This window comes from Primulina tabacum, chromosome 3 (assembly GCF_025594145.1).
Source record: "Primulina tabacum isolate GXHZ01 chromosome 3, ASM2559414v2, whole genome shotgun sequence".
Lineage (NCBI taxonomy): Eukaryota > Viridiplantae > Streptophyta > Magnoliopsida > Lamiales > Gesneriaceae > Primulina > Primulina tabacum.
Genome location: NC_134552.1, coordinates 51329730 through 51343198, shown reverse-complemented (window position 1 = coordinate 51343198; position 13469 = coordinate 51329730).

Genomic DNA, 13469 nt, shown 5'->3' with positions numbered 1-13469 from the left:
GGATTATTTGTAAAGATCTCCTATAAATAGATCTCTCATTTGTGAAGAAAATCACAATTGAGTAGAGAGAAAAATATTATAAAGTGTGTAGTTTGGTAAATTTTGAGAGTTTGAGATTTTTACTTTTTACCATAAATTTTTACTTTTTCACAACACGTTATCAGCACGAAGCTCTAAAAGTCCTCCATCCTTTTCCAAGCTCCAAACAGAAGAAAAAGGTAACAAAAGTAATAATATTTATTTTACTGTTATTTATTTATTGTGTATATATTTAATATATAATATAATGTTATTATTAGAAATAATAAAAATAAATTTTTCAAAAACTTGTTATAAATCCTGGGAGGATGTTAAGACGACATCCCACACTCCCGGTAAGGGATACGACAAGTATAAAAGCCTATAAGGTTTTTAAACAAAATAACTTACGACACCTCATTATAATAATGTGATATGATATACATAATTATTTAAACATGATTAATATTATATTCACCATATTATTACCATAAAATTATACAAATACATACATTTATTTTTTTTTACACCAACGGTCATAAACGGTAACAAAACGGCTAGTTTTTACCCTATAAATATCATCTCACAAACACATTCAATCACTCCAACTTTCTCTTCTTCTCTAAAAATTATTCTTCATCAAATTTTTCGAAGAAAAAAGAAGATGACTTTCTCAAAGTTATTTTTAATTATTTTGGTTATCATACTCACGAGTCTTGTATTTATCGGAGAATATCCTCCTCGTGCGTTTTCTTTATTTTTACAAATACTTGTACTTGTTGTTTATCCGTTACTTTGTATTGCAATAATTATTAACTAATAAAATGCATCGTAATTTTTTTTTAGTACCACCATGTCAAATTTAACAAAGCTCGAATTTGTTGCGCTCGACATCACGGGAAAGAATTATATGCCATGGACTCTAGATGTAGAAATGCATCTTGAGTCATTGGGTCTAAGCGAGACCATTAAAGAAAATGGCATATGCACGTCACAAGAAAAGGCAAGAGCCATGATATTTTTGCGTCGACATCTCGACGATGGATTGAAATGTGAATATCTGACTGAAAAAAATCCCATGGCTTTGTGGAAGGGATTAAAAGAAAGATTCGAACATATAAGAGAAGTTATACTTCCGACCGCCCGGGATGAATGGAATACATTGAGATTCCAAGACTTTAAAAAAGTCAGTGATTACAATTCGGCGATGTATAGAATAATCTCGCAATTAAAATTTTGTGGACATGAGGTCACAGAATCTGAGATGCTTGAAAAAACATTTTCCACGTTTCATGCATCAAATATTACTCTACAGCAACAATATAGAGTACGTGGATTCGCGAGATATTCTGAACTCATCGCCTGTCTTCTTGTGGCGGAAAAAAACAACGAGCTATTAATGAGAAATCATCAGTCCCGACCCACTGGATCAACAGCATTTCCAGAAGTAAATGCTGTAAATAAAAATGAATTTAAACCTGGAAACCAAAATCAAATTCAAAGACAAGGTTTTGGTCGAGGTCGAGGTCGTGGACGCGGACGTGGACGTGGACGTGGAATTGGCCGTGGTCGTGGTCAAGGCCGTGGTTTTGAAAATAATCGAGATAGTTATTTTTATAACTCATCTCAAAAGAACGTCCCAAACCATCCACAGAAAAGGCATCATGAGAATACAAGTATTAATGAGAAGCACTCAAAAAGATATGAAAGTTCTTGTTACAGATGTGGTACTCCAGGACATTGGTCCAAAGTTTGTCGAGCCCCTGAGCACCTTTGTAAACTTTATAAAGAATCATTAAAGGGGAAAGAAAAGGAGACCAACTTCACTGAACGCAGTGACCGTTTGAGTGATTCAACTCATTTTGATGCTGGTGATTTTATGAATGATTTCTCTGGAAATGATCAATATGTTGGTGGGATAGAAATGAACAATATTGATGCTGCAGATTTTCTCAACGATTTCTCTGAAAATGAACAATATAATGGTAGAATATAAATGTACAATAATCTATTTTTCATGTATTCATAGAATAATGTTTTATTGTATAATTATGATTTGTGTTATATTTAAATATATATTGCAAGTAATTTATTTCATTGCATATTTTTTTTGAAGTTCAAATATGGAAAATGCTATGAGCAAAGCTGAAGTTTGCATACCCGATAGTGGTACAACGCACACTATCCTCCGAGATAAAAGATATTTCTTGGAACTAAAACCAACAAAAACAACGGTGAATACAATATCAGGTCCTGTAGACTTGATTAAAGGATGTGGTAAAGCACAATTTTTGTTACCTAATGGTACAAAATTTTTGATCAATGATGCTTTATATTCACCACAATCGAAAAGAAATTTGTTGAGTTTTAATGATATATATTCCCATGGGTATGATACTTAAACAATGAATGAAGGGAATGAGAAATATATGTGTCTTATCACATATAAATCAGGAAAGAAATATGTGATTGAAAAACTACCAACGCTCCCTACTGGATTGCATTATACACATATAAGTCCCGTTGAATCAAACACGGTAGTTGATAATTCTTCGATATTAACCAATTGGCATGATCGATTGGGACATCCTGGTTCAACAATGATGCGAAGAATTATAGAAAATACACATGGTCATCCACTGAAAGACCAGAAGATCTTTCAGAATAATAAGTTTCAATGTAAAGCATGTTCTCTTGGAAAACTTATTATAAGACCATCACCAGTCAAAATCCAAACTGAATCACCAATGTTTCTTGAACGTATTCAGGGTGATATTTGTGGACCAATCCATCCACCATGTGGACCATTCAGATACTTTATGGTATTGATTGATGCCTCCAGCAGATGGTCACATGTATGTTTATTATCAACTCGAAATGTTGCATTTGCAAGATTACTTGCTCAAATAATAAAATTGAGGAATCAATTTCCCGATTATACAATCAAGAAAATTAGACTTGATAATGCTGGTGAATTTACTTCCCAAACTTTCAATGATTATTGTATGTCTATGGGAATCATTGTTGAGCATCTTGTTGCTCATGTACATACACAGAATGGATTGGCTGAATCATTGATTAAACGTCTGCAAATGATTGCTAGACCAATGATTATGAAAACAAAGCTCCCTATTTCTATATGGGGACATGCAATTTTACACGCTGCTTCATTAATTTGCATCAGACCAAGTGCATATCATAAATACTCCCCATTGCAGCTTGCATTTGGTAAAGAACCAGACATTTCTCATCTGAGAATTTTTGGATGTATGGTGTATGTGCCTATTGCACCACCGCAACGAAAGAAAATGGGACCTCAAAGAAAGGTTGGAATTTATGTCGGTTATGATAGTCCATCAATCATTCGATATCTTGAACCTCAGACAGGCGACGTGTTCACAGCACGTTTTGCTGATTGTCATTTTAATGAGGAAATCTTCCCAATGTTAGGGGGAGAACAGAAACATACCGAAAAAGAAATTACATGGTATGTATCATCATTGTTACATCTGGATCTAAGAACAAAACAATGTGAAAAAGATGTACAACAAATTGTACACTTGCAAAGAATAGCAAATCAAATACCAGATGCATTTGCAGACACAAAAGGGGTAACTAAATCATATATACATGCTGCAAATGCCCCTGCTCGAATTGAAATTCCAAAGAAACAAATGGAAGATACTCATGATGTCATTAAACGCCTGAAGCGTGGAAGGCCAGTCAGTTCCAAGGATAAAAATCCTCGAAAAAGAAAATTCATAGAGAAACACGATGATCACAAAATAAAGAATGACGTTTCTGAAGAAACACATGAGGATCACAAAATAGAGAATGGTGTTCCTGAAGAAACACATGATGATGAAAATGTTCTGTCAGAACCACAAACTGACGAGAATCATGAAATCTCTATCAATTATATTAATACTGGAAAAATATGGAACCGAAAAGATATAGATGAAATTGATGATATATTTTCTTATAATGTGGCAATCGACATCATAAATGATAACGAAGATCATGAACCAAAATCTTTTGGTGAATGTAAAAATCGGCAGGATTGGATAAAATGGAAAGATGCCATCCAGGTTGAATTAAATTCGCTAAATAAACGTAATGTTTTTGGACCTATAGTCCTTACACCTGAAGGTGTAAAACCTGTTGGATACAAATGGGTTTTTATTCGAAAGCGAAATGAGAAAAATGAAATAGTAAGATATAAAGCTCGACTTGTTGCACAAGGTTTTTCTCAAAGGCCTGGAATTGATTATGAAGAAACGTATTCTCCTGTGATGGATGCAATTATGTTTCGGTATTTGATTAGCTTGGCGGTATCTGAAAATTTAGAAATGCGTCTTATGGATGTTGTTACAGCTTACTTATATGGATCACTTGATAGTAATATATATATGAAAATCCCTGAAGGATTTAAGATGCCTGAAGCACAAAGTTCAAAACCCAGGGAATGTTATTCTGTGAAATTACAAAGATCATTATATGGGTTAAAGCAATCATGTCGAATGTGGTATAATCGACTAAGTGATCACTTGATGAAAAAGGGATATGTAAATAATTCAATATGCCCTTGTGTTTTCATTAAGAAAACAACATCTGGATGCGTAATTATTGCTGTATATGTTGATGATTTAAACATCATTGGAACAAATAAAGAAATTCAAGAAGTTGTGTCATACTTGAAGGAAGAATTTGAAATGAAGGATCTTGGAAAAACCAAGTATTGTCTGGGTTTACAAATTGAACAAAAAGAATGTGGAATGTTTGTTCACCAGACAAATTATACAGAAAAGATCCTTAAACGTTTTAATATGGATAAAGCAAATCCTTTAAGTACTCCAATGGTTGTTAGATCATTAAACATAGAAAAGGATCCATTCCGTCCATGTGAAGATGATGAAGATATTCTTAGTCCAGAAGTACCATATCTAAGTGTCATCGGTGCCCTTATGTACCTTACAAATTGTACAAGGCCTGATATATCTTTTGCCGTGAATCTGTTGGCAAGATTTAGCACATATCCAACAAAGAGACACTGGAACGGAATTAAACATATATTCCGTTATCTACGAGGAACGACAGACTTGGGACTTTTGTATTCAAAAGATGCTAATCCAAGTATAATTGGTTATGCTGATGCTGGATACTTATCTGATCCACACAAGGAACGTTCCCAAACTGGATATGTATTTACTCGTGGAGGCACTGCAATATCTTGGCGTTCTCAGAAACAAACACTCGTAACAACTTCATCAAATCATGCCGAGATTATTGCACTACATGAAGCAAGTCGTGAATGTGTGTGGTTAAAATCAATGACCCAACATATCCAAATTTCATGCGGATTATCATCTGATGAGAAGCCTGTGATACTATATGAAGATAATGCTGCATGTGTTGCTCAAATGAAAGAAGGATACATAAAAAGCGACAGAACTAAACATATTCCTCCTAAGTTCTTCGCATTCACTAAGGAGCTAGAGAAGAATAAATATATTGATGTTCGTCACATTCAATCAAGTGAAAACTCATCAGATCTCTTCACAAAGGCACTTCCTACGTCAATATTCAGAAAGCACATATATAATATTGGGATGCGCAATCTACGAAATTTGTGAAGAATTGTTCGTGTCAACATGAGGGGGAGTTTACGTGACTGCACTCTTTTTCCCTTACTATGGTTTTTATCCCAATGGTTTTTCCTAGTAAGATTTTTAACGAGGCATTATAAAAACACGTAATGAAGACAATCATTATGATCATCATCACAAGGGGGAGTGTTGAAAAATATATTTAAAATGTGAGTATTGAATATTTGAATGTTGAATATTTGAATGTTGAAAATAAGAGTTGTAAATATTGAAAATTAGTGTGTGATGATGTAGGTAATGATGTATTTTATTTTTGGATTATTTGTAAAGATTTCCTATAAATAGATCTCTCATTTGTGAAGAAAATCACAATTGAGTAGAGAGAAAAATATTATAAAGTGTGTAGTTTGGTAAATTTTGAGAGTTTGAGATTTTTACTTTTTACCATAAATTTTTACTTTTTCACAACAGTAAATATATATTTCATAAATGTCTGAAAACTGCTTGTTTAGACTTTAGTGGCTTTAAATGCTTTGGTCGTTACATGGAGGCCATACGTACAAAATGTTCTAAATTTCTAACCCTTATATCCTCTCTTCCTTGTCTTCTGGAGAAATGACGCTCTCCCTCACTTTATTTGATTATATAAATCATTTACATACGTATATTTATTTTTTTAGTACAGTTGGTGTCGGGAACTTTCTTTCAACATGTAACATTTGAACTCGATATTTGAAGATCTTGAAATCTCTCTCTGATCATGTATTGAGATAGATTTTGTGGTCTGAGTTGAACTTATAAAATTGAGTCCCTCGAATAATAAGTCATGATTTGTCGTTAATAGAATTTTCAAAAACATATCACTATATCTATTTAGATAATTTTCGACCAAGAAATCTCTTATATTTTTATCAATATTTATCTCAATTTCTTGTATCATCTACGTCCAAAACAAACAAAAATAAGTCTCTTGTGAGATTAATAGAATTTTCAAAAATATATCACTATATCTATTTAGATAATTTTCGACCAAAAAATCTCTTATATTTTTATCAATATTTATCTCAATTTCTTGTATCATCTACGTCCAAAACAAACAAAAATAAGTCTCTTGTGAGACGGTCTCACGAATCTTTATATGTGATACGGGTCAATCCTACCGATATTCATAATAAAAATTAATACTCTTAACATAAATAGTAATACTTTTTCATGGATAACCCAAATAAAAGATCTGTCTCACAAAATACGACGCATGAGACCGTTTCACACAAATTTTTGCCAACAAAACGATCTCTCTTGATTCATATTTTCATGTTAATCTTCTTCGATCATGTTACCCTGGGTTTTCAATCCAACTCTTAGTTTTCGTTGTTTTCTTTTTCAATACACATATAAATATTTTAGGGTCATACTGGTTACATCTAAAAATAAATTTTTTCTATATTTTATAATTATAAATTATATAACTTGAAAATTTGGAAACATTAGTATATTAATAAGTAGCTATGTGTATTTAATTTGTATAATATAATTTTAGCATTCGTTTCATTAAATAAATTAGTCAAGAATAATGCTAAACAATAGAAGATATTTTTCATTTCTAATAAAAACTATTGATTATCTTGTAAAATAATAATAATAATAATAATAAATAACGAGGGAAAAAAAGTTTTTTTATGTATATTGAAATTTACAAACAAAATATCCATTTATAAATTATCAATACCAAAATATAATAATTGAAAGTAAGATATAATACTAAAATTCTATATGATAAATCACTATTTACTATACCATCAAATCAAAGAGATAATAAAGAGTATACTAAAAACGTCACCGCTACATTATCGTTGCACTGATGTCATGTAGCAAAAAAAAAAAAAAAAAACTAAAATTGCAATAACCAAAAAAAAAAAAACAGAATGAAATTGAAATTTGACGGTATTGAAGACAAAATATATATATATATATATATATATATATATATATATATATATATATATATATAATCAAAATGCAATTTTTTTGTAAAATATTATTAATACCTCATAAAAAAAATGCATAAAAAATTGAATAATTTTCAAGTTTGAGAGATATCAGGCTTGGTACTGGAAATAGAGTAGCATGCATTCGGTTGGTTGCAAATTTTACCAAACTTATTTATCCTGAATCTCCACGAAGTCTGCGTCGTATTAATTAAGAATGTCGACTTTCGTGCAGTGATTAGTCCCTATTCTCGGTTAGTTCGAGTGCCCCACGTTATTTAGATGGTCCAGATTTAGCCACATTTGTGATTTTAAAAAAAAATAGTGGATCCCATGCATTTGTGGTTAAATCTGGATCCTGGATCTACACATGGGGCACTGTCACATGTAGGGTGAAATATTCACCCTGCTCCCATCAATTGATTGGCTTGATTTTCCTTTTGCCCTTAGCATTGTTTCAGCTTTGGTCTGTTGTACTTTTATTATCTGCCTTACCATATGATTCATGTCTGTTGAGTTTAATTTGGATGCGTATTTCCTTTCTTTCCTTGTTTTTGCATGCTAACTAATTTCTCCAACTTTTTTCCTTTTAATGGCAATGTCATTTAATGCTGTGCCCCCATTGTCCTTCCTTCATATTAATGCAAACACGAGAACATTTGATTATGGAACAATTTGTAAAAACGAGAGACTTGTTTGAACAAAGTGTAGCTCGATTTGAAGCGAATAGAGGATTCCATCCCGATAGATACAGAGAGTAAGTGTTGAAAATGATTTTGATGAGAGCTTTGTTTTATAGATTCATGTTAGGTTTCTTTAAAATGGGACGGCTTGAAATATCTTCGATCTTAGTGTGTGTGTATATATATATATATATATATATATATAAAACAAATAGCAATATATATATATAAAACAAATAGCACCATGTTCAAGATGGGTCTCGATTGAATTTTGTGGGATTTAAATACTGTATTGCTTCTAGCCTCAATAAAAATAAATAAAATTTTATAGGCAAAATTATTTGGTCATATAATTTGAATTTTTTTATCATGATATTTGGTCTACTCACGGTTTTTATCTATTAATTTACAATTTTTTTTTTCGATTTTGATAATTTTTTACTAATGTGACGACGTAAGTGTTGTTTAAGATTGAAATTTGATAGAAAAAGCAAGAAGAAAACAATGAAAATGACTTGTAGAGGCAAGTGTTGAACACTTTCTCCTTAAGAAAAATTTGCCCATCACAAAGTGTTAAAGGTTTGTGGCAATCTTCTCCCAAGATACAACTACAACTCTTTGGATAATGAGCACTCAAATATCCAAGTTCTATAACAAGGAAATGAATGAAACTCTCTCTTGTTGAAGAAGGAAGAAGAACAATATGCAAATAAATTATGTGTATGTGTTTTTGATTTTCAATAAATCAATCATTTAATGTTTTTCATGTGAAAAGACATGATTTTTCATTCATAGTGGTGTCCCTTGGCCATTGTAACTGACCACAATCATCAAACAATGCCACGAAAATGAAAAAATACCAGAAAAATTCGAAGGGACACGAAAAACCCGAATGGGCGCGTGCAGGCGCCCGCGCACACGCTGCCGAGAGCTGAGATCTCTCGGCAGGCGTGCGCACATGCGCACAGCTCCGCGCACATGTGCGCGCCTGCCAGTAAGCGCGCAAATCCGCACGCGGGTGCGCGCCTGCTGCTGTTCATCGATTTTTTTTAAATTCGGTTTCCGTCCCTTACATGTTTTGACTACTCGTTTGAAGTTCTTTCAACATTCGACGAACTCATTTCGAGTTTAATTCAGAACCACCGAACTTAATATTCGTCCATTAAGCTTCGTTCTTCGTTTCAATTTTTTTTTCAAATCAAACACATTGATTAATTTGCTTAATTTTCATTCATTAAGCATCAAAATTATCCAACAATGAGATCATACACTTCCGCAATTTTCAGTGAAACACACCGCTTCCGATGCTATGTCTCTATATTTCGATCTCATGTCAGCACTTCGATAAAAGTATAATCAGTAGACTAAAAATGTAACCGACCGACAACATGTAAAAAAATGTAATTTTTCTAAGAGATTGTTATTTAAAAGCCTCTTTTAGTCATGGAGTAGTGCACAAATTCCCTTGAAAAGTAAATGTATACGTTTTCCTTCCAAAACAGCAAGTGCGCATGATAAATAAAATCGTGTTCATCTTTCTGGCGCCAACTATATATACATGTGCATATATATATATGACTAAGCTGTTGGAATTATTTTGTGAGCTCACATAATTTAATTAATTGTACACGGACAAGTTATCTAATAAAGGACCCAATAAAGTGATCTAATTAATTATGGGTTTCCAAAGTATTAAATAAATTGGTATGGTCCACCTTATGTGTAGAAACTCAGCCCAATTAAGTCTTCTATGATGGGTTGAAGACTGCTAAGGTTATATAAGGTTATGGTCCCCAAGGCACAGAGAACATAACGCAGAATACATACGGCACACGTATTCTAGATCTCTCTCCTTCTCCCATCAAAGGCAAGAATAAGGTGGTCGATTCTCTGTTGCCTTGGAAGATCCATAACTCTGAAGCTAGATCAATCAATGGATTCAGGTACGTGTTTACTGTTATTTATATTTTCTGATAATTCGACATGAATTCCTGGCGTGTTGTGATATATGGATTTAATCACATGATTTATAGATTTAATATTATTGAATCTCCAACATAAGCTGGTCGGTAAAAAGATATTATCATGAGATAAACCAGTGGTTGCTTGCACTTTACATTTGATCTTCATGAGATTGTAGTAAATATCGCTCTGCTCTTGAGATCATAGGATGAATGACGAGATAATATATGGAAAGATAAAAATAATATTAACTGGTTTTTTAATACGAATGATTGTCCAACTCGAGCCAACTACGATATTCATCATTCACACCAAACATGTTAATGCGTGTTAGGATTATATATAAAAATTATTTATGGTTTTCATGATTGACCAATAAATAACATGATACAACATATAACGGTCTCATGAATCTTTGTCTGTGAGACGGGTCAATCATAACGATATTCACAATAAAAAATAATATTTTTAGCATAAAAAGTAATATTTTTTCATGATTGACCCAAATAAGAGATCTGTCTCACAAAATACGACCCGTAAGACCGTCTCACACAAGTTTTTGCCCATATAATATTGATCTCCCAATGTGTGCATAAAATTTTATAATCCAACATTAGTTTACTAGTGCTTGTTTCACCCCATAGCACATATAATGTCTCACAATCGATTCACACCAATTAATAGATTAAAAAATAGAAAATATAATTTGGATTGATATATGGAATAATTTTTTCCCCTTTAAAAACAGAGCCATATAGATAATATATATGAAAAAATATTAATTTATTATTCAATGGGAATGAAATGTTTCGATCTTTAATTTATTAATATGAAAATGTTGAATTTTATGTGTTTTTTTTCTCATTCTGGTATGCTTTTGGCATGCGCAAAAAGAGCTCTCATGTGCTTCCCACCACTGACTTCAAATCAAAGTCCTGAGATTTTAAATTTCACGAGGATACGTTTTTGGAATTGCCAAAATTCTCGTTGAACGATATTTTTTGAAAAACTTGTTTTCTTCTTTATTAAAATTGGGTTTCGAACCCGATACTTCATCTATAACTTAAGATCTTAATGTCAGATTAATTAAATATGAACTATGAACTATATATTTTAAACGAATAAAAAATAATTTATGTTCGATAATTTTATATAGTACGGTAGAATACCCATTATTATTTTTTATATCTTCCTCATTGATATAATGAGGGAACGGGTCAATGAACAAATGACAATCATGCATCCAATTATCCACATTTTGTATTTTGAGTTGGTAATCCAATCCCGGTATCATGATTGATTAAATCCATTTAAGCTGCGAAATTCGCTAATTTCACCACATGTAGAGTTTCGTCCAAGTAGTTTTCTAATCGAAAGATTTAAAAGACAACGTCTTTTGTTATGTAGGATAACATAAAAGAAAACATAAACACGCAAGTTTTTGAGAATTATATATATAAATTTGGATTATCTCTTTTTTTTAAGCTAATTTTTGAGGTTCAGCTAGACCCAAATATCAATATTAATACGACTCAGAGCCAAGACTCAGTGTTATGTGTTTGATTGCCCTATGAGTACCCCAAAATGTCTTGTAAACTCACGCTCCATTTTTTTCATTCCTGGAAGTGATAGGTGTTGGGATGCAACAAAAGTCCCACATTGGAAGATCTAGAGAAAGATCATGGGTTAATAAAGATGGAATGATATCTCCATTGGTATGAGGCCTTTTGGGTGGTTCCAAAAGCAAAACCATGAGTGTTAAAACCCAAAGTGGACAATATCATATCAGTGTGGAGATATCCGGATTTCATTGGTCTTAACAAGTGGTATCAGAGCCATGGTCTAGATCGAGCCGTGTGGGTAGAATCCTCGATACCTAAATGAAGGAGGTGAGGGCTCCCGGTAAAAATCCTTGATTAAACTCTCGGGGTGGTTTATGCTCTCAATATTCATGTAAGGCGTGCGCTCCAACGCAGTGAATCGAGTAACCTCGATTGGAGGACGAATAAGGCTTGAGGGGAGGCTCGGACCATGAGAACAATAGTGGAACTTCGTTTGAGAGGAGGATTGTTGGGATGCAACCAAAGTCCCACATTGAAAGATCTAGATAAAGATCATTGGTTAATAAAGATGAAATGATATCTCCATTGGTATGAGGCCTTTTGGGTTGTTCCAAAAGCAAAACCATGAGGGTTAAAACCCAAAGTGGACAATATCATACCAGTGTGGAGATATCCGGATTCCATTGGTCCTAACAATAGGGTGTGTCAAATGTCTCACATCGATATGATTAAGTCTTCGGAATTTGTATATATAAGAACTTGGACAATCTCCATTGAGCTATCTTTTGGAATTGAATTAGGTCTAAATCACAATTTTAACATGATATAGAAGCTCAAACCTCCGTTATTTTGTCGAACTGTCATATAAGTCGTCCGATAATGTAAACTTCACGATGCATTTGTTCATTTATGGGTGTGAGTGGGACTTGTTAGATGTCTCACACGACTGTATTAAGTTCTTGAGAGTTGTATACATGTATTTAGATAACTATCTCCTCTTGAGTAAGTTTTTGAGTTAAGTTAGGCTCACGTCTCAATCTTAACCCTCATAATTAGTCCCTAATTTAAAATAAATAATGACGATCAGCACAAGTAAAAGTACTTTTTTCAGAAGGGGAAATTAAGAAAAACGTAAGGTTTCGCTTTAATACGAAAAGGGAACAATTAAGATATTAAGTAACGACATTTTTAATCTTTTGTGTGACATTGCATCGCAAGCAATGAACGGAAAGTTGTCAGATAAGAAAATATAAAAACGAAAACAAGAATAATAATCTAAAATACAACTTTATAGGACTCGATTAAATAATTGACTACATTTTTTGAACCAATATTATATTGAAACATTTTCAAGAATATTGATTTTATTTAATATTTAATTCAATGATGAAATATGAACGTAATCAATTTAATCACTCATTTTACGCATATATTTATGCTGTAAATTTTATACTAATTTGCTCTTGGTTTTAGAATTTCATAGAAAACTAAAGGTTTTTTTTTTAGGAATTATATAATTGGTTAATTGGCAAAAATTATATTGGTAATTACGGATTCATTTAAAAATTGGCTAATTGTTTTTTTGAATATTAAACATAAATTTATAAGGTTTCAAATGATGGTCATTGTGTGTGAGATTTCTCCAAATAT